Source organism: Euprymna scolopes, chromosome 35, assembly GCF_053919585.1.
Source record: "Euprymna scolopes isolate OS-2025 chromosome 35, ASM5391958v1, whole genome shotgun sequence".
Lineage (NCBI taxonomy): Eukaryota > Metazoa > Mollusca > Cephalopoda > Sepiida > Sepiolidae > Euprymna > Euprymna scolopes.
In genome coordinates, this window is record NC_136516.1 from 38,476,980 (window position 1) to 38,501,298 (window position 24,319).

The following is a 24,319-nucleotide window of genomic DNA, read 5'->3' on the forward strand; positions in this document are numbered from 1 at the left end:
ATCGCCATATATATTTTATAAATTACTAACTAGCTCTACCTACATATTGAGCACTTTTGAAGTAAATACTTAAAGTTTACGCATAAATCTATACTTTCGTATATTAAATTTATGTGAATAAATGAAGTAGTTATATATATATATATAATTGATGAATCGCACAGGTAAGAAATTCATTTTTATAGTATGAAAAGGTTAGTAATTGCAATTAAGAATAGAAAACTGGATCAAATGTTGGAAACATGTCTTCTTCCTAAGATTAAGGGTGGTGGTGTTTGATCAACACTGCTGGGGAGCCATGATGTAATATACTGTTTTGTTTTTAAATCCCCGAAACAATGTTTCATGGTAAACAACTGATGATCCCTTGAAAAATAAATTATTGGTATTATAGTAAATTCGAGAGCGAGTTGATGCAGTGATTACAGGTGATTAAATGACTTACTGACTAGATGGTTTTCTAACGAATGATAAAAAATATTTTTTTGTATAGTTTTAAAGGTTAAAAACTTCCAAGACTATATATATATATATATATACACACACACATACACATATGTATATATGTATTGCAAAACATATTTATATGCATCTGTTAAGAATAATAAAAAATTCTGAAGCTTTAAAACTCATGATCACAAAAACCATTAAATCACAAAAAAACATTAAATTACTAAAACAGTCCAGAAAAAGTCTATTTTTTATCATCCAGATTAATTCAACTATAGAAAAGATAAAAAAAACATTTGAATAACCTTGATACACTTTCAATTCAATTAATTATATAATAACAACTATTAATAATATTTAAAGAACGTGTTTTAAATGAGGTTAAACTTATAATTTATCAGATCTAGTTTTGATATATGAATAAACAAAACGTTATTTTATTGTAAAGCGAATCTAAGTGCGAAAATGTTTTCGTGAGGATTGATAATTTGCATTATTTGGATTCTTCTGACAACTGTTGCGCAATCCTCATCTTCATTTCCTTTCTCTTTTGCTCTCTCAAACGTTAATTGTGGCTCGTGATTTGAAATGGAACACATATATCAAATCTGTTGCCAAGATCGCTGGAAAAATAGTTGGATCACTCACTCAGAAGGTATCTCACTGCCGATGCATTCCTCTATCTGTATAAGAACCAGGTACGCCCTAAAGTTGCCGCAGTTGGAAAGGAGCTGCTCGGCGCGCCATATCTAGATTTGACAGAGTTCAGAACCGGCTTCAAAACCTAGTAGGTGATGCCCTTTTCTCTTTCCTGCAACTTCTTTCCCACAGAACAGATGTTGCAAGCCTGCTTCTGCTCTATCGCAAATGCTCGACTGAAGTCCTACCCATGATTCCTCCTTGTCAAACTTTCACCAAAAAACACTCAACTAGCTACAACTACTATATACGATTTCACCCACTCTCTATCGGTGCCTAAATGCAGATTCCATAAAAAAAAAAGCTTCTTTCCCAGAACTGCCCGTCTATAAAACATTGCTCCACTAGCGTGCTTCTCAGTTGAATATAACATGGTAGCCTTATAATCTAATATAAACAAGTTCTTATTGAGCCGTCCCTATAAATAATCAAATTCTACCTAATTTACACTATCAATGATTACTATAATACCACCTTACAGTCATTAACTCTTATCCTCGAGTGACTTTCTAGCCTTGATAGGTGATGACTCCCAAGTAAAAAAAATAGACCTAACAATCATTTTTCATTGTTTTTTTGTTTTGTTTTATGTGCAGCTATTAATAGATATGGCCATTATCTTGCACGTTTTTTACATTCATCAAAAAAATCAATAAAAGAATTCAATAGTTAATTATGAATTCAAATCAAAACTTAATTAAAGTAAGTAAAGTTTATATATATATATATTTATTGTTTTTAAATCCCCGAAACAGTGTTTCATGGTAAACAACTGATGATCCCTTGAAAAATAAAAAATAAAAAATTAAAAAAATTGGTATTATAGTAAATTCGAGAGAGTTGATGCAGTGATTGCAGGTGATTAAATGACTTACTGACTAGATTTTTTTTTTTTTTTTTTTTTTTAACGAATGATAAAAAGTAATTTTTTGTATGGTTTCAAATGTTAAAAACTTCAAAGACTATATATATACTTGCATACTGCCAGGCGTTGCCCGGTTGTATTATATTTTAATTCAACTGAAACTGAGACATGTGCATGCAAGTATGATGTTTTCTTCTAAGTTCATTTCTTGTGAAAAAAAAAAAAAATAAATACTCAAGCTGAGATCGAAACCAAAATCTCAAGACATTGAGTCAAGCATGATAACTGTTAGAAAAGTTTTTTCAAACCTACTAATTCTTAACATAAGGAATCTGTTATGAGAACGATTCACGCATGCACATTCATGAAACAGTTTATAAACATAAAAATCCGATGATTCCCACGTACCAATTTTTCAATTTCAACCCATTAGAAGCCCTTTATTCCGGATAAAAACTGATTAAAATTTTTCCACATGTCCGAATACCCTATGTACCAAATTTCATAGATAAAAAATTTGTGGCGTATATAGGTTGAGAAGTGTCCTTAAACACACACACACACACACACACACACACACACACACACACACACACACACACACATTTTCACTTTTATAGCTATATAGCTATATGTTGGTAATCATTTTTGGAGGATGGCTTGTTGGTCTAAGGAATGGTTCTGTGCAGTTCTAGGAGTCTACCATCCCAGGTTTTACCTCCTCACCTTGTGTTTCTCAAACACACACACACACACACACACACACACACACACACACACACACACACACACACATGTATGTATATAACATTTACAGTTTTTATATTTAAATTTTGTTCAATAAAATATGATCGAAAATCGATAGATTAAGGAAATTAATGTGAATATTGTATTCTTTGTCCAAACAATAAATTTTTATTTTGAAAATCATATTTTTTTTTTCAATGAAATTTAAATATAAAAACTGTAAATTTTAATTTGCTCTATCTAGTATATTGAGCAATTTTATTTGGATAGGACTCTCTTATATAAAAATATTATCTCCCAAGAGTATTTTGTAAGACTTGATATCACTTGATAATCTGTGATTTAATTCATCTCATTATTCTGATATATATATATATATATATATATATATATATATATATATATATATATATATATATATAATAGGGAAAGGTAGTTTGCTTGAAGCATTGCTGGGAGATAAAACATAAGTATTGCTTTCTAATACGCTTATATTTTATACTATCAATAGTTTCCCACACTCTTTATCTTTGCCTAAACCTAAACATGGATTCCATGAACAAAGCTTCTTTCTTAGAACAGCACGCCTGTGGAACTCCGTTCCGTTTGCTTGCTTTCCAGCTGACTACAATATGGTTGTATTCAAGTTCAATGTAAACAAATTCTTTATGAGCCGTCCCCTTAAATAATCCAATTTACCAAATTTCCACTACTAACGATTACTATGATATTGTCCCATTGACTACTGCTCACTCATGAACCCTTATCTTCGAGTGGACTCCGGGCCTTGATAAGTGGTTACTCCTTCGTAATATATATATATGTATATAGTCATCCACATGCAGTACTGTTTCGCTGTTTCACAGCTCATCAGTGCAGCTAGACAAGCAACTATCTCAAGTCAGGATCGAAACCCGACCGCCTAAATGACAGTCGGAGCCTCTAAGCATAGCGCTATTCGGCTGCTGCTATGTGGGCAGTGAATTAACAGTGTTTTGACACTATCCAAATACCTAAGCTCAATTTGTTTACGCAAAGAGCATCACTTAATATGCTAATGGTAAGTTGTTTATCACTTCCCAATATGCTCAACCCAAGATAGGGAGCATTATAGTCATCCACATACAGTACTGTTTCGCTGTTTCACAGCTCATCATCGGCTATATATATATATGTGTGTGTGTGTGTGTGTGTGTGTGTGTGTGTGTGTGTGTGTGTGCGTGAGAGTGTGTGAGTGTGTGCGTGTGTCTGTGTGTCTGTGTATTTACATAGCATTCTTTCATTTAAGCAAACTACATTAAACCACAGGATTTCTTGTCGGTTTAGTCGAGAGTATGTACGTCGAGGGGGCACAAGTGCGCTGAGTTCATCAGAACACATTCCATTAAAGTTCTTGTAAAACAGGCATAGGGATGTAACATTGTGACGATGGAACAGAAGTTGGAGCTGGGCAGACAGTGTGGGACCTATAAGATTAGAAACTCTTCTTTTTTTTTTCTTTTTTTTTTTTTTTTTTTTGGCCCTTGTCTGAGAGGGAGAGACTAGTAGTAGATGCACTAACTCAGATGTGGCAACGATATTCTATGATATTGCATTAAGAATTCACGAAATCCTGACGAGTCGATAATGGCACGGAATAATTAATGACAAAATCGGCTTCTTTACCTGATTGCAAAAGAATCCGCTAATCTTATTTACGAAGAGAATCGTCTTAGCGCAAGTGAAGCGATTGAGTTAAATTCCTCTGAGATGATCACAGAATTTATAAACAGGCTCTAATCATTCTTATCTGTTATCATGAAAGCCGTGCCGCGGGGGCGGGGGTTAGGTGGATACGATGCGCATACTGTTCCGCTGAGGGCAAATTTTATAAAGAAATAAATATTTAATCAACAACCAGTAAGGAAATCAGATATTGCCCCGGAGCAATCATATCAAATTAAAAAGTTTGGAGCAATTTTGAATCACTTTATTATTTATATCCATCGAAGCATTTCACGAAGATGTACTGTCTGTCATTCTGTACTGCCTAAACTAATATAAATACTAGTCGTTTCGTGAAATACGGTGTAAAAAAATTGTTTACGGTGTGTTTATTTTCTTATTGGAACTGTAGAAGCAGGGAAAAGCAGATTTCCTTTAATATGTAGATGATTTTATATATATATTTTTAATAATTAACTAGCGAGGGGTACCCGGCGTTGCCCGGGTGTTTGGAGGTGTTTGTGAAAACTCCGGGGTTGGGGGGTGGGGTTAAAAATGTTTTGGTAGATAAGTATGAGGATCGAACCCGAACCGTTGAGGCAAAGTTGTAAATTAAAGTGTGAAAAAAAAAAAAAGTGCGACGTTAACCATTGCCCCTCCGAGAGATGCTAACGGAAACACGTTTGAATTTATTTAATTACTTGGATTTGGCAGGTGCCCGTTTTAATGAGTTAATGCGGTCAAGTTTGACTGCGAGATAGTATTTCATTTACTGCGGGAACGCTTTTTTTTATTTTTATTTTCCCAAGATGTTATAGGAAAAAGACTAACCCACATGCGGCAAGTGACAAATGTTGAATATTTATCTTCCCAAAATCTAGCAAATTAAATAGACAGGCGAGTTTCGTTGTTAACTGTGAGATATTACGATTTATATGTGATATAAAAAGTTTTAAAAAGTTGTGAAGCGACCGACCGCTTCTCTGAAAAAAGCCTTTTGTAGACATACAAAAAAAAGCGAACACACATACAAACATACATACATTTTCGCTTTTATATTTATAGATGAACTTCAGAGAGGCTGATTACTATTATATCCCATGGATTTTGCGGGGACTCTTCCACATTAAAATATATCGAAAAACTTGATAACTTCTGTTTTTACTGGCAATTATTTTTTTTTTTTTTAGTAACGTACTGGTTTGTACCCACTAATAAAATATATTTAATGAACACAGCACGAAATGAACTACAAACTTCTTTTCAACAATGACAACGTAAAAGGGTATTTATTTGCAGCAGAAGTTGAAGGTCTTTCGGGGTCAGTGTCGATCAGTTACAATATTTCCTGTGTCCTCCCCCAGTTAGCAGTTGTCGTCAGTGGAGACCGTCGATGCTAAGTCGAGATGCCCGGTGGACAAGGGACGAGAGAGGAGAGGTGTTTTAAGGTTGAAGGTCCGGTCCTGACTGACTGACGTTCTCTCAAGACATTAGGGAGCGGATGGATCAATGCACCCTGTTAGTTGATTGGGCAACCTATAGCCGAAGAATTCAGAGGTGGAGGGGGGCATTGATTATTTGTAACTGCTACAATTTTTCTATTATCGTATTTTTTGTTATGTATTCTAATCTCGATATGGCATGTAAGTACGCTTTCTACTTGAAATGCGTTTGTTTCAAAATCCATTATTCCGTATAAACACCAAATTTTTTAAAAATGGAAACGAGGATTAAAATCAAATATCAGTAAAGAAAGTTCTGTCGGTGAAATGTGGAGAGTAGGAGGACTTGATGGATAAAGAGTCAATGCATTTGCTACCGTCTTTGTGGAATTACGTATTTGAGAGAGATGTCGGAATAAAATGTAATAATTTGTTATAGATATTATAACTTTTTATGGGAAAAGAAGTGTATTAGTAACGCAGCGTAAGGAATGCTATATGTACTGATTGTAAAAGAAGAGACTTGTAAAACCAAGAGTCAGTCATCATTTTGGAAAGTACCATGAATAAATACCTTTTATTTCAACTAAAAACATGTTAACATGTAACTACCATGTTACACTAGGATGAGTAAATAATAATTCTTTTCATTACATTAAAAGATAGAGTTTGAAATAATATGTTCGCCAGTTTGTCACATTAAAGTTTGAAATAACATTTTCGTCAGTCTGTCAAGCAATGTTCAATTCCTGTGTTTGTTTATTTGTTTATTTTACAAGTACTCCAACGGAATGTGCTCCAACGAACTTGATTCAGTTGTGTCCCTTCACTGTAAATATTTCCGACAATGCCGACAAACAGCAAAATCCCACCCAGTCACTGTAGAGGTAACCAGATTGCGTGAGGCTTCTGTCCTCGAAAAGCTTGCCTGTTGTATTCGCTCCCTACTCCCTGTTTTTGCGATTGTACATGGAGAAATTTAAATGTAATGTGAACAAGTATCTCACTGCACAACTCCCCACTTAGTATGCCCCTATAAATTTGGTTCCCAATGTTTACGGTGAATCGGAGTAAAGCAAAATTTTTGGAAAGAAACTTTGGATCGTCTCTTGACAGTTATCTGTTCTCAAACGAGTTATATTGAAGTTTTGGGTTTCACACTTGACCCCCTCTCTCTCTCTCTCTCTCTCTCTCTCACTCTCTCGCTCTCTCTCTCTCTCTCTCTCTCTCTATATATATATATATATATATATATATATATAATTAATTATAAAACTCAAATGACCTTGTAACGGGTGTTGTAACCCAACATCCGGTTTACGACTTCCGGTTACACATGCATACATAAACAAATAATCAACGCGACAATAAAACATATTATTTTACTGTGTACGTTTTCAGCATTCCAACTGTTTTTTTTTTTCGCATCTAAATTATCCAAATAAACAATTGTTAATACTTTCTGCATTTTTTTACATCATTCATTTCCGTATTACGTTTAAGTTATCTTAACACAATTTTCTTACAAATAAATCTACTTTAATCCATTGAAAACCATAAAAGCATTTTACAACGGCGATTCACCCATCATTTATTCTCCATTTTTTAATACATCTTTCTCAAAAAACATTCATACATTTTCTTCTACACTACCAACATAAATAAATAACACTGAAAAAATGTTTTCTTAATTTGCATTACAAATAAATAATCAATGCGACAATAAAACATATTTTTTTACTGTGTACGTTTTCAGCGTCCCAATTGTTTTTCGTTTCCACGTTTAAATTAAAAGATATATCAAAATTTGAATTTAACTTTAAGTATTATGGTATCTGTTTAGTGCACATTTACCTATAAGTATGGCAAATCACTTATAATTTAATGACAGTAAGTTTTTTTTTTCAAAAATAAACAATTATAAACAGAATGACTCATAGAAATCTACGTATATTCTTTTTTCATTTTAATATATTTTCATAGAAATGTTTCTGTTATATCACAAAAACTATTTTAATTACGTCACAAGTGTCACACTCATACATTAATTCCATAGCTAATATAACATACTGACTCAACGGGTCACGAGTAGTCTAGTATATATATATATATATATATATATATATATATATATATATATATATATATATATATGGCATATTTCATTAAATAAAATAGACGTTTTTTGTATATTAATTCTATTTTCGATCCTTTTCAATTTCCAAATAACAGTCTTCACTTCTGGTGGGAGCTGGCTGATGTAATTCCCATATTTATCATTAGCTCGGGTACTTTCCAATCCTTCAGGATTCATCGTCAGTTTAGTGGTTATATTTAAATTCTGAAAAAACAACATATAGACACATATATTCGAATTAAGAATTTATTGTTTGACAAAAGGAATATATAGAAGAGGTTATGTCAAACAATACATTTTTAATTCGAATATATGTGTCTATACGTTGTTTTTTCAGAATTTAAATATATAACCACTAAACTTATATATTGCTCTATTCTTAAATATTGAGCTTCTTCTTTTTGGCTAGGATCGCCCTGAAAGTATTACTTCAAGTAATATCTATCAGGATTTTTCATCTGATTTCTAATCAGTGTCTTACCTCGATTATATATATATATATATATATATATATATATATATATATATATATATATATATATATATATATTCTATGACTCTTAATCACCATTTAAATAATTTTCAAATAACATTTTTAATATATGTGCTGAAAAGCAAAATACCTGTTTATTCATAGTTGAACATTTTGCTAATTGCATTTAATTTTCTCTGATGATGTGAGCCATTATTGAAAATCTATGGATTAAGGAAATAAATATAATTTTTCTCCATATATTCCTTGTTTCAAACAATAAATTCTTAACTTAAATATATGTGTATATATTTTAATCTACAGAATTTAACTTTAAAAATTAAACTTATATGTCTTGGTACAATTAATTTGAACCTGAATCGGGAATCAAAAAAATGAGGATATCGCAATCAGAAATATTTGTGACTATTTTTCGATTCTTTTAATTATCATTTTTTATTCGATTTTATTTAAAACAAAATCTTCCTCTGCCGGTAGTAATAATAAAATAATCAATATTTATTGATCTTCGACTACCAGTAAAACGAAAGTTTCTAAGTCATCTCCAACAAGTGCGTTTTTACGTTTGAGAAAATATTTGCAGATTTAACATGCGTTTATCTATTATTTTTTTTTTTTTACGGTAATCAGGAAAAATAACTTTTTAATGAAATATTTAGAGATTTATAAAGAATCGGAATCATTAATTGTATCAGAATTGGGAATTTAGTACAGAATCGGGAAAAATATTGGAATAGTCTCATCACTAATACATATATATACATGTAGATTAATTTGTTTTTGAGGAGGTGTTCTTCAGCTATTTTGTTCTGGATCTGTGTCATGCTTCTTCTGAGCAATGCAGGTTAATGCGTCCTGATAGTCTCAGTCTCTCTCTCTCTCTCTCTCTCTCTCTATATATATATATATATATATATATATATATATATATATATATATGATTGCTATATATATATATATATATATGATTGCTACTTCTTGACAGAATCTTGCCATCTCTTCAGATTGATATCGGGCGTCCATGTGCACGTAGATGTATCTTATGCCCAGCTAGACTCTTGCATAATCGTTCACAGATGTGGCAGGGGAACTTGCCAGTATTTGCTGGTTCTTGTAGAGGAACTATATTATGTGTCGTGTCAAACCGCTTGCAGATTTACATACCAGTTCACATATATTACAACAAATCTTGGGTGGTTTGGGTGGCAGCACATCTTCATCAAATTGTTAGTCTTGTCTAACCTTGTGTGACCTCTTGTTGAAAGTCGGCAGAAACTGCAGATTCATCCTGCTTTCTGACAGCACGTGTTAGAACTGCATGATTAACACACTTTTCTTTAAAGATTCTGCATCCTTTAATGATGAATTGTCTCTACTTGTTTCGATATACGAGGAGCTTAAATAGGTTTTCAGACTTTTTTTTATACAAGCATTTTAAATCGTCGTAGACCCTTGAAAATTCAGTATATTATTGCTATACATCTTATTAGATGACTGATTAATTTTTATGATTTCAGGTTCAAACAAACAGTTATGGCAGGAATTGGAATACACCCTACTAAAGCCTGATTGTCACAGCTGGCGAATTTAAAAAATGCAATCCGGATGTGAGGACACTTTAGAAGAACGATATGCAATAAAATTCTGTTTTGAACTAGAAAAATGCCACACAAACGTATGGAATGCTCCAGACTACTTTTGGACCATCTTGCATGAATCGAGCATCAGTTTTTGAGGGCATAAGAAATTCAAGGAAGGCAGGGAGTCTATTAAGGATGATGAGAGGTGTGGGAGGAATGAAGCCAGAACACAAGAGTTGATTGGCCAAATAAAGAATTTCATGGATAACGACTTTCGTGTGTCTATAGAGACAATAATTGCACAGTTTGATGTCAGTGTGGGAACTGTACATACAATTATTCGCAAAGAACTGAAGATGCAGAAGATTTGCACAAAGTGTGCTTAGAGAAGATCAGAACGAAAGAAGGACTATTTGACCTAGGCGGGCATCAAAACTGTTCCTCACTTTCCCTACAATCCATACCTTGCTCCCTAAGCTCAAGGAAAACCTTAGAGGCTGTCATTATGAGAAAACTAAGGAGATGAAAGAGGCTGTGAGGAGGGTCATTGACACGCTTACACAAGACGACTTCTATGGGGCCTTTCAGAAATTGTTGTAGGGTAAGTGCATTGCAGCCGGAGGAGATTACTTTAAAGTGGACTAGAGTTTCATGTGTGTACTATTAATAAAAGTGCCCACACGAAAACAGTCTGGAAACTTATTGAAAGTATCTTGTATATATATATATATATATATATATATATATATATATATATATATATATATATATATATAAAATAAAAATTACAATTAAATTTACCAAAATGATCCAAGATGGTATTCAATTAACTTTCTTGAAGTTATATATTTGGATTTTACCGTCACTGGATTATTTATCTTCCACCAGACTATCCATTCACGTGTAATCACCTTTTTCTTCACCATATTCCCTCTGCTTCACTTTTTTGTTATCAAGTAAGATCTTTGACTTACTTGTTGTTTCATCAAATACTTTTGCATGCAAAATCCGATCCCGCATTTTGCTAATTCCTACCCTCTGATGAGAAGGAAAGTATTTCTTCGAAACTCCGTGGATTAAGGACTATCCACTTATCAAGTGTTTCCTTTTAACTCTTTTTCAAAGCGTTTTTTAACATGTTTTATTAACTGTTTGCTCGTATATATATATATATATATATATATATATATATATATATATATATATATATATATATATAGAGAGAGAGAGAGAGAGAGAGAGAGAGAGAGAGACTATCAGGACCCGTTAACCGGCATTGCTAGGTGGAAGCATGATACAGATCCAGAACAAAATCGTTAAAAGACCCCACCCCCTCCTCAAAACAAATTAAACTAAGGTTGTTGTAGATGGCTACTGCCGCCCCTGGAGAATAGTGGACACCGGCAGCCATGACCCAAATTAAATAATCTGGCTTCCACTGTCTAGAATTGTTTTCTAATGGCAACTAGTGGAAGCCACTGTCTGTGATTGTTAACAATGTTGGTTACTGGCGATTAGTGCTGGTTTGGGGCGATTATCTGCAGGTACTGGCGGATTCTAAAAAAGCATTTAAGGGAAAAACATTATTACATACTTATTTGTTATGCCTAAATCAGTATAGCTTGAAAAAATTACCAAAAATGGTCCATTAGAAAAATAAGAAGTAAAAACAGAAGTTTCCGAAGTCAGGGATCCTCACTGTATATTAACTCTTTAGAGCAGACGTTCTTGGCCTTCTGGCCAAGATCCAAGTGTAGTATCTGTTCTTCAGATGCTGCACTTTAATTTCTTATTCTCTCTCAGTGGAGGAGCAATCCTTCACGACTGAGACAATTTTTATTTTTGTTCCTTTTCTCCATGTTAAAAAAGGACCCTGGTGTCTAACTCTGTCCCGTGGGGAGGCATTGTAAATAGGAACTCTTTAGAGTAATCGAAATCAGGGGTAGATAACTGCCTATTACCGATGACATTATCTTTCAAGTCGGCCATCGTTTTTCTTCTTGGTAAACTGCATGCATATTATTTTCTAAAAGTAGCTCTAGCACACTTTCTTACTGATCAATTTTTAGAGCATTCATCGTCAACATTAACACCAAGAAGGAAAAAGTAGTCTTAACTGTTTCCGTTTATTGTTCAAGTCTTCCTCTTCTTTTTTTGGGGTGTGAGGGGAATCATATTTTTCACATATAGTATTAAATTAAATTCCAGTTTTACGTCATCTTTTTTAACTTTTTAACAGAATAATTACAAAACACTCCCCCTTCTGCATGTGAAGAATGGGGTTTCTAAATAATATGGTCCTGGATATGACCTTAAACTATATCCAGTGGTGAGGCCCTAGCTTGCGGGATTTGGGGAGTGTGGAGCCACCCTTTAATTACCATTGCTCCCAGGTCCGCTCTGACCCGGAGTGGTAGTACCTGTTAGGGTCCCAACTATGGGTTAAATAGAATACGACTTGAAAACAACAAATATATTCTATTAAAAAATCTTTATTCAAAATCACTGGATTCGGCATTAAATAACCCGAAAAGGGTTGATACGCCGTAAAACAAAAACAACCAACCAACCAACTAAATGATACCGCAATAATTCCAGCATTGTAACATTCATGTATAAGAAAAAAATAAATAAATAAAAAATAACGTCTGTGATGTCTAGATAATCGATTTCAGAAATGGCTTAGACTCTGCTGGTTTTGGTGCTGAGGGCATAAATAGCAAAATGCCGAGGATAAAAAGAAGCAGAAAGCATGCAAAAGACTGTTTTTTTTTTTGAGGCGGCGAATTTTAAATCGACAACTCTATTTGCTTTAATCATAGATTTAGCAACTGTGGGCTATTTTGAATTCAGTTTGGTTTGACAATTCATCGTGTGGTTTCACAGGACAAAGCCACATGCCACTGAATGTGCGATACGATCAGATTACTATTGACAATCGTATTCGCTTTATCTTCAAGAGGCCTCCGGGTTTTCGTAAGTGGGGACTCTTTTGTATAAAAAAAAAAGGAAAAAGATAACATTAGTTACCCTCTCTTAAATTCAGTCTATCCAAATAAAATCTTGAAAAAACTCAGCAAATGTCTCCTTATGTCCTCTTTCTTCATGAAAACGAGCTTATTTCAGTAGCAATCAGAATCAGTTGAGCTACAGGGTTTTTTTTTAGAAGCGGCAAATTTTAAATTGAAAACTCTATTTACTTTAATTGCAGATTTAATAACTTTGAACTATTTTGAATTCAGCTTGGTTTGGCAATTCATCATGTGGTTTCAGCAGGACAGAGCCACATGCCACACAATGTGCGATACGATCAGTTTACTGAAAGAAACATTTGATGAACAAATGATTTCACAAAATGGTCCTGTTAACTAGCCATTTCATTTATGCGATTTAACCCCATTTGATTGTTGTTGCAAAGAAAAAAGAGTACACAAAACCTCAGCTCACTGCAGCAGCGTCGTCCGTCAGTACTTTCTGTAGACTTGTTTTCACGTCTCTTGCATCTGCTCCAGTGGCCTGTTTTTATAAAAGACAGAGTCCTCCAAATTTGCATACGTGCACAAGAGCACACAAATTCTGCAAGACTGCATTGTTATATAAGGCTGTAGGTGCCATCTTGGATCTTTTTCAGCATCATAACGCTGCGTTGGCAAAGCGCACACAGAGGCCCACAATTTTCGCCATATTTTCTCTGGGAATATGTAAAATCCCATGTCTATGCTGATAAACCAGATAGAATAGACTACTTGGAAGACTACATTTGACACGATATTGCCGAAATACAACCTAACTAAAGGCATGTAGATTACACCATATGCATGCAAACCAAAGGGGCCATTTGAATTAAGTTGTATTTAAATTATATAAAAAAATTAATCGTTGGATTAAACGACACATTTGCATGTTAAAATATTTATTGTGTTTTATTTTAATTTAAAGTTTGCCGCCTATAAAAAAACACACTTTTTATATATATATATAACTAGCATGGGTGCCCGGCATTGCCCGGGTGTTTGGAGCTGTGTGTTGAGTAAAAAAAAAGTGGTCGTAGGCAGGCAGGCTCGAACCTGTAACGCAAAGAAGGAAAAGAACATGAAAACAAAACGTGATGTCTTTGCTGTTGCATCCATCACCAAACCGGAAGTGGCAAAGGTTTAAATTAAGGCTAGTTAATCGAAAAGAGGGGATGACTTTCGAAAATATTGGTGAAAAAAGCGAACCTGTCCTGTAGAAAAGTGCCCAGTTGAGGGTGAAGGAATTAATGTTTTTAGCCAATTTTTTGATATTCGTCGTCCGAAGGGCCGAGCTTCAAAATGATACCGATCTCATGAAAATCCGTCGCCTCTGTCGAAAGTTTTAGGCAGACATACAAACATACATACATACATACATTTAAACAGACAGGTGAAATTTATATTATAGATGATGCATGCATATATGATGTCCTTATCATACTTTTTAGAAATGTCAAGCGTGAGTTTTGACCCCACAATATCATATTATTATATTAATATGCAGGAGTTTTTACCTCAGCACCAAAATCAACTGAGTCTGGACCATTCTTGTAATGTTCCTTTTCCTGCTGATTGAAGAATATTGCATTCCTGTGCAGTTCTAGGTGGTCCAACCTTCCAGGTTTTGCCTTCTCTCATTAAAAAAATGTTCAATGTCTTGGCTCAGTTTCAAGAAACAATGGAGACCCTCTGTAAAGGTAGCTGCACGTGTAATTGTGAAGCAAAAGTTGTGCAATCGGCAACTATATCTCTTCTGCATCGCACTGCTTAAGTCCAGTGGCCAGAAAAGGTCCAGGACAACTGGAAACAATGTCAAGATAAGCGGAGAGCACATACAGCACCTGGAATTCTTAAATGGTCACCCATTTTTAGTACTGACCAACCTCATTGTTGCTTAACTTCGGTGATGTAACAGGAAAGAGTGTGTCAACATTATTATGCTGAGATGGAAGTTAGTTTATGGCTAATTGCCTGAGGCGCCGCTAACAAGGAATGCCGACAGGGCTGCTCAGGCACTTTTTACAGGTTAGAGTGTTGTTCCTACTATGCATTCGCTCTACATTCCCACTATCCGACATTTGTGTCACATTTCTACCAGTGGGAAAGATATAAATACCCACTTTCTTCTATTCTTAGCCATACTCAAGAATTCTAAAAGTTCTGTCTCTAACCTTTAATTATAATTAATTGGAAGGTTTCCGAATTATACGTTTAAGCTAAATATATCAATTTCTTCATTGTTTTTTTTTAGTTGTATCTGATTGTAATGTCTGGCTTCATCACTAGGTGGCGCTAGAATGGAAATCAATCAAATTCATCAGCGATCAGGTTCGGAAAATGAAGAAAAAAAAAAGAGTACGAAACATTAGCAGAAAGACAAGAAAAAGGAATATAGAAAAAGGTCAAGGGAGAAAAAGAAGAATAAAAGGGGAGAAAAAGGTTAAAAAAGAAAAAAGAAAGGAAAAACTAAGAAGAGAAAAATTAGTAACAAGAAAAAGAAGGAGGGGGAGAAAAATGAAAGGAAGACAAAGAAAAAAAAAAGAAGAAAATAAAAGAGGAAGAAAGAGAGAAAGAATAAAAAAGAGACAGGAAGAAAAAGAAAGATGAAAGAATATTAATATTAATCCAGTCAGGAGCAGCAGAGCATAGTTTCTTTCTAAAGTCAAGAAGATTCAGTATATATTTATATTGAACTAGCGGGACCTGTGGAAATTCCACAAGGGACTCATTCATATGTAATATATTGATGTTGGAATCCTGTAGATATTCAGCATAAATGGAGACGCTCTGATATTATTGTAGCTCTTTTGTTAAAACTGCAGAAGTATTTATCTAAGCTAGCAGGGTCTCCCAGCATAGCCCAGTCATAAAGTACGCTTAAATATGATATTTAATTTTTGCAGATTTTGTATATATTATTGTAGAGTTAACGTTGTATCGATTTTTATATATTATAAAGTTGCGATTTCAAAAATAAAAAAATATATATCCATTTGACTTGGATGTATCAGCTTGAATCAAAACTGAAACTAAAACTTATGAAAAAAATATATGTATATATAACTAGTTTGAGGTCTTCAGCTATAATCGAAACGGAAACCAAAACTTGTGAAGAATTCTTGATAAAATTATTTATTAAAAAAATAGATTACTGGAGTGCCAGCAGCTATAATCGAAACCGAAACCAAAACTTATGAAAAATTCTTGGTAAAATTATTTATAAAAAAATAATGACTTGAGTGCCATCAGCTATAATCGAAACTGAAAACAAAACTTATGAAGAATTCTTGGTAAAATTATTAATTACAAGAAATGGAAGTCCATAACAATTAAACGACAGTCACTCGGATGTAAGTGTGACACACAAAATGAATAACACACACGCTATCCTACTTTATATATAGATTTCAAGGCAAATCAATGGTCTCTACTTAATTGTTGTGTTATAGTAATGAATATATCCATAAATTACGTAAAAACGATGAGGTAGAAAAAATTATTAAAGAAAGCATTTTTGGGTGAAAATTAATGAAAATAAAATATTTGGTTCAAAAAAACAAAAAAACACAAGAGAGTTCCAAGGGGAGTTAAATAGCGCATAACTATTGTCAAATTAAAAAAAAAAAAAAAATTGTGCATTTTGTCTTGTTTTTAGGATAAACTGACTTACTTCCCTTGTTATCATGTCATGAGTAGGGCTAGGACAACAGCATATTCTTTTCATTTTTTTGACTCTCGAGTGCGTATCCGTTGATATCTTATATACTTTTATATAGAATGATGTTTTTCTCGTTTGATTAACTGTGTCTAAGTGTAATGGATATATACTCGAGAGTAAAAACAATGAAAAGAATATGCTGTTGTCATAAATTACCCCCCAAAATATGGCAACAGTTTTTTTTTTTGTAAAGATCGGAAACTTGTGTTGTATTTTTTAAAATAATGCGGTAATATTTAAGTACTTCTGACATGACAAGTAAGTAGATGTCATTGTTTTTAGTTGAAATTGACACAAAAAGTCAGTAGATACCATTGTTTTTATTTATTAAATCGATTTTTTTTTGTTTTGCGAAATTTGCTATTATAGTGTAGCTGTGCCATATATTTTATACAGCGATTTTGGTATCGGATTGTTTGTTTTTTTTAATTTTTTTTAATTTTTACCCCTGGCTATCATTATAAAGGCGGCGAACTTTAAATTAAAATAAACTAGAGAAAAAATATTTTATTATACAGAGTGAAACGATAAAATTGCCACTCTAGAAGAAACGACATGATTCCATTTCCGTTCCATGAAAACCGGTTTTCTTTCTTGTTGCAGACCATCTACTAGTTGGCCAGTTGTGTACAAATCCAAAGAGTGATAGGAGCCTTCTATCATGCCTGAAAGTGACACAATGTTCAACGGGCAAGATCGGAGATGTGTTGCTGTACAACTCAGGCTCTCTACCGATCCAAGTTATGACCGTTGTCAGCATCCACAAAATACATCACTGGATTGCCACGAAAAACAGGTATGTGTCCAGGATGATTAAGACAAAGTTTCCGGCCACGATTATGGTCTTTGGTGTGGTTTCTTCAAGTGAGGGCCACATCATGCCACCTCACATCTTCACAGTCAGATTGAAAATAAACACCAAAGTTATTATCCTGTGCTCCAATCAACTAGTCTTTTACTTTTTCATGTTTAAGCTTAACCAAATTACTTTTCATGCTTGCATTTTTCTATTATAATCCATGATTTTTCCAGGCTTCCAATAAATTCACTTGTTCTTTGTTTAAGTTCAGTCTTATTTTTTTTGCCCCCCCCCATAAACATATATGTAATAAAACACTCTACGGAACTCGTCTGCTTTCAATAAAATCCCTCCAGTTATCTCCCTTTCATTCTTTCTGTTTCACTTGTTACGTCTCTTTTCACAACAGCAGTGAATTAGTAGCAACACTAGTTGCTGAAGCGATGTGATTGCTATATAAACCAGTCATAAAAAAGCGTCGGTCACCTCCTTACATATTTTTACGATTTTGAACATCACTAAATTCATCATAATTTTTGTTTTACTCAACGAAAATTCAAAATTTGTTTTTCACAATATAGGTGAGAAGGTGACCTATAAACGGTAATTGTCTGAAATTTGGTCGAAAAAATGAGTAAACGTTGAAGCTTTAAAGCAGTTCTAAATGACTAAAACTGCCACTTAACCATATTCAAACACGGTATATGTAAATATATACATATCATTAAAACATTATATATATATATATGTATATATATGGCGTAATGAAAGAAAAATGTAAGGAATTTACAGCGTCTCTTCCAATTTTCGCATTTTTTAATATATATATATATATATATAGACATATATATATATATACATATATATATATATACACATATATACATATATATACACATATACATACATATATATACACATATATGTACACATATACATACATATATATATACACATATATGTACACATATATATACCTATATATATATACATATATATACATATATAACATATATATATACATATATACATACACATATATATACATATATATATATACATAGATATATACATACATATATATGATGATTGCAACGTCTTGTCAGACGAGTGCCACTCCCTCAGACACTTAAAGTCCATGAGCTCAAATACCTGAGGGAGTATCTATACAAAGATGATGTTACAGAGTTTTAGCTTTGTACGACAGCTAAGTCTCTCTCTCGGTTTAAAATGTTGAGATCCAGCAACAAGTTAAACTCCAGACGAGCTTAATGCGGGTACTGGTCTCCCGCTTTATGGTTTTTTAAATCAGAGATTTGCTTCTCCTAGAAAGGTTGCCTTCACCACAGCTTATGGGAGCCCTCTCTACCTCAACACACACACATTATATATATATATATATATATATATATATATATATATATATACATACATATATATATATATATATATATATATATATATACATACATACATACAAATATAAACGGTGCTAGTTGGCCGTTGACCCTGAAAAACGGTTTAATCGCCTTTTAATCCTTCAGGGAGACTAGCCGCCCTCCTCACTAAACAAGTCTGGTGGGGGAACCAGTTTAGTCGCTGGTGACCCGACCATGAGGCAGTTAGTACTAGCTAACATGGTACCAGTAGCATATGGCATGACCTGACATACATATATATACATACATATATAGACTTCGTGGCTTAGTGGGAGATGCCCTTTTCTCTACCCTGCAACCTCTTTCCCACAGAAAAGACGTTGCGAGCCTATCCTTGTTTTATCGTTATTTCCATGGCAGGTGCTCGTCTGAACTCCAATCTCTGGTCCCCCCTCGCCAATCTTTCACGAAAAACACCTGAATCCACTGTGAAAAATTTCCCCCACTCTTTATCTGTGCTTAAATCAAAACGTGGATTCCATGAACAAAGCTTTTTTCTTAAAACTGCACGCCTGTGGAACTCTGTTCCGCCTGCCTGCTTCCCACCGGACTACAACTTGGATGTCTTCAAGTCCAACGTTAACAAATTCCTAATGAACCGCCCCCTTAAGTAAACACTTCATCAAATCTCCACACTAACGTAATGTACTTGCAATAACCCTTATCCCTGAGTGGCTTCCGGGCCTTGATAAGTGGTGATCACTGTAAAAAAAAAAATATATATATATATATACATATATATGCATATATATAGACATATACATATGTATATACATATATGTATACATATGTATATACCTATATATACATATATATATACATACATATGTATACATATATATACATACATATGTATACATATATATATATGCATACATATATATATATACATATATGTATATATATACGTATATATACATATATATATATGTATATATACATATCTATATACATATATATATGCATATACATATATATATATGTATATAGATGTGTGCATATATATGTGTATATGCATATATATGTATGTATACACACACATATATATGCATATATATGTATGTATACACACACATACTTATGAAAATTTTTATGCAAACATTGATTAAGTGCACTTAAGTATAATAAAAAATGCGATACAGCAAAGAACATCAGTTTAAAAGTCTCTTCAAAAGAAAAGAAAGAAACCAGATAAGAAATTATCGATAGGTTTTTCGTGGAATCGATTTCTTCAACTCTTCTTTTGTTTTAGGTGTTATCTTTCACTGCTTAACGTTCTATCGATTTTTGAAGTGAAGCTAAGCTGCACTCAACAAGTTGTCAGAGGAGCACCTGTACACCAAAACGAAGATAGTACGGTAACTTCATCATCAGCATCAACATTGGCAGTTGAACATCTGTTTTACATTACGGCTTTACAGAAATTGGTTTCAAAGCCAACCTAGCTCGTTATTTATCCTATCAAGCCTATTTTAAAAAAAAAAAAAAAATTTTTTTTACACAGGAATCACTACTTATCAAGACCCGTAGGCCACTCTAGGATAAGGGTTAAAAAATATATGTACACATACACACAACAAAATAAATTTGTGTCAGTAATGTTATTGTAAATGCGGGTCAAAGAAGATTTTGTTTAAAGTTCAAGCCGTCAATCATTTTTAACAGGTATACATTATCAAGGCCCGGAGGCCACTCGAGGATAAGGGTTAATGGGTATACATTAGTCAATGTGATTATAGCGTAGTAAATATAAGTAGTGGGAATCTTGTAAATTGGATTACTTAGGGGGGGCGGTTTATCAAGAACTTGTTTACATTGGACTTGAAGACAACCATATTGTAGTCAGTTGGAAAGCAGGCAATCGGAAGAGAGTTCCACAGGCGAGCAGTTTTAAGAAAGAAGCTTTGTTCATGGAATCTACATTTTTCTTCAGATGCTGCACTTCTATTTCTTGGTCTCTTTCGGTGGAGGAGAAATCCTTCACGACTGAGACAATTTTTATTTTTGTACCTTTTCTCCACGTTAAAAAAACGACCCTGGTGTCTAACTCTGTCCCGTGGGGAGGCATTGTAAATAGGTACATTTAGATTTAGGCACAGATAAAGAGTGTGGGAAATTGTTGATAGTGGTTCTGGTTAGACGAGTGTTTTTCATGAAAGTTAGGCAAGGAGGGAGCATAGATTGAAGCTCAGACGAGCACTTACCATGAAAATAATGATAAAGCAGAGACAGGCTCGCAACGTCTCTTCCATGGGAAAGAGGTTGCAGGTAAGAGAAAAGGGCACCACCTCCCCACTAAGCTACGAAGTCTATTTTGAACTCTGTCAAAGCAGAATAAGCTGCTTCTAGCAGCTCCTGCCCATATGTGGCAAAAGTACTCCATCATTAGCCGTACCTGGCTTTTATATAGGTAGAGAATTGCATCAGGAGTGAGATTTGCCACAGACTTTCCTTGTGCACTGAAACCGCTAAACTCATCTATTAACCCATGAACTCTCATCCATTCTTCTAACGTGTGTAACGTGGTTACGTCATTTAAATGCGTACGCATATTGGCGGCTCACGTGCCGAGTTAATGCTGTGTCTTTCACCTAAAATAGCTTGTGACAAAGTTTTCTTTTCTTTTCCAGTCTCCACACACAACGTGAACATGACGTCACGGAATGAAATTCTTTGTATAGACACTAAGATCAAAAAAAAAAAGAAAAAAAAAGCAGAGGAAAAAGAAAAAAGAAAAAAAGAAAAAAAAGTGTGGCGACTTAAAAAAAAAAGTATGCTGTGAGATGTCTCTTCCTCCTATCTCTCTGAAAACGAGCCAACAGACCGTAGGTCTCAGAATTGCTGCAACACGATAATAGATTATGCCTAAAAACAAAAAAACTGCACTTCTACACTATCAGAACGAAATTTCGGAAATCGTAATACTGAATTTCACATGAAAACAATGGTATCTACGTATTCCAGATATTTTCAAGATGATAATTTGAAGAAAACGATCGTATTTGCTTATGCAAGACACAGGAGAGTTCAAAAGGGAGATAATTTCCTCCCGATAATTCTTAGAAAACTCAGGAAAAGTTTCAACAGTTGCAAAAAAACTTGTATATATGTTATTTTTACATTATTCAGTTTTTAGGCGAACAGTTATTTTTGGGCTGGTGCATCTGCTACTAGTCTCTCACTCCTGGACAGGGTCCAAAAGGGAGTCGCCAATCTGATAGGTCTTGAACTGTCATCTAAGCTTCGGCCCTTGTCCCATCAACGAAATGTTGCATTTCTCTGCCTGTTTTACAAGTATTTTAATGGTGGATGGTCTGACAAACTACAAGCCTCCTCGACGAAAATACCCCCGACAAACAATGAAGTCCCACCCCTAGTAGTAGAAAAAAAGTAGCACAAACTGTAGAGATCCGTAGATGTAGGAAGTGTACTAATAGCTTCTTCCGCAGAACTTCTACTCTAATAGCTTCTTCCGCAGAACTTCTACTCTAATAGCTTCTTCCGCAGAACTGCTAGACTTTGGAATTCTCTTCCGGTTTCCTGCTTCCCCAACTGTACTGACATCCAAAAGTTCAAGTGTTATGTGAACAGACATCTTGCTGCTAAACTCCCTACATAGTACCCCTGCAACTTAGGTTCTTGATAGTAAACTCCTCCATCAAAGTGGCACTGTGCCTTGTTTGGAGTGAAAATGTAATAAAAAAAAAAATTTTAAATTATGAAAAAATCTTAAATGACAAAACAGGCTCAGAAACACTGTATGTTACGCTTATTTTTTTTTTTATCTGTTTTGTGTTCGTCACATTAAACATTTAGAGTTACTTCCCTTGCTTATGTTTTCGTTTCGATTTATTTTATAAAAACAAGATGGCCGCAATTTTTCACTGCTAACACGATTAAAGTTGTTTTTGTTTAATTTGGAAGCTACCATTGTAACTTATTAGAATTGACAATAAAAAAAAAATCAGTAGAAACCATTGTTTTTTCTCTGAAAACTCCATTTATCGACTACAAAATTTTGTCCCAATAGTGTAGAAGCGCCTAAACATTTTTTTAAAGAACCCCTACCCTTACACACAAAACTTACAAACTCTCGACTAGTGATGGGACGATTCTAATGTTTTTACCGATTCCGCACTAACTTCCTGATTCTAATACAATTACTGATTCAGATTCTTGATAAATCTCGAAATGCTTAACAATATAGTTGTTATTTATTCCAGATTATCATAAAACACGTTAAATATGCAAATATTTTCTTAAACATAAAAATACACTTGCAGAAAATGATCTTTAGATTTTAGTTTTATTGATAGTTTAAAATCAATAAATTTTTATTATTTTATCATTAATACCAGCAGTTGACGATTTAAAGTTTTTTTTTTTTTATAATTAAGTAATATTCAAATAATTTCGACTGCATAATTTGGAAGCTAACATTATAATTTATTAGAGTTGACAAAAAAAAAATCAGTGGAAACCATTGTTTTTATCTGAAAACTCCATTTACCGACTACAAAATTTCGTTCTGATAGTGTAGAAGCGTCCCAAAAAACTGCTATCCGATCAAGAAAGGGAAAGAAGTGAAGCTATTGTATCGTGTTGTGAATATGTGTCACGTGCCGAGTTAATATTGCGTCAGCATTTAAGCCGTGGTCGTGACGTCACGAAATAAAATGCATTATGTAGGTATCAAGTTTGAAAGAAGTGGAAGAGGCAAAATAAAAAGGAAAATAAAAAAAAACGCGTGGCGATTCGAAACACTACCATCCATGGCAACACATCAAAGGCCATAAATGACCAAGTTTCTCCGATTCTCTCTCCTCTGATCTTGAGCACGTGGTACAATGGGGAAAGAGGTGGCTGGTTACTTTTAATGCATCTAAAACAAACTCCTAGCTTTACATCATCAATGCTCTGATCCCCATCTGACATCAATTGAAATGGAGGGCTCTTGTCTTGGGGAGGCCTCGTGTTTTGATAAGCTTCTAGGCTTGACCTTTACTCCTGATCTGAAATGGAACACGTACATCAAATCTGTTGCCAAGGTCGCTGGAAGAATGGTGGGATCTTTCTACCGCCACAGGAGATATCTCACTGCTGATGCAATTCTCTATCTATATAAAAGCCAAGTACGTCCAGGGATGGAGTATTGTTGCTACATCGGGGGAGGAGCTGCTAGAAGCAGCTTATCTTGCCTTGAGAGAGTAAAAAATAGACTTCGTAACTTAG

General features: G+C 34.0%; 1 protein-coding gene and 1 pseudogene across 21 annotated transcripts in view; one reads left to right on the forward strand and one right to left on the reverse strand.

The window, feature by feature from the left end:
- LOC145259826 (multiple C2 and transmembrane domain-containing protein 1-like) overlaps positions 1-24,319 on the reverse strand; it is a 992,069-nt gene that overhangs the window by 431,847 nt on the left and 535,903 nt on the right. The gene's annotated exons all lie outside the window — the stretch shown is intronic.
- On the forward strand, positions 11,838-11,993 carry LOC145260068 (U2 spliceosomal RNA; annotated as a pseudogene).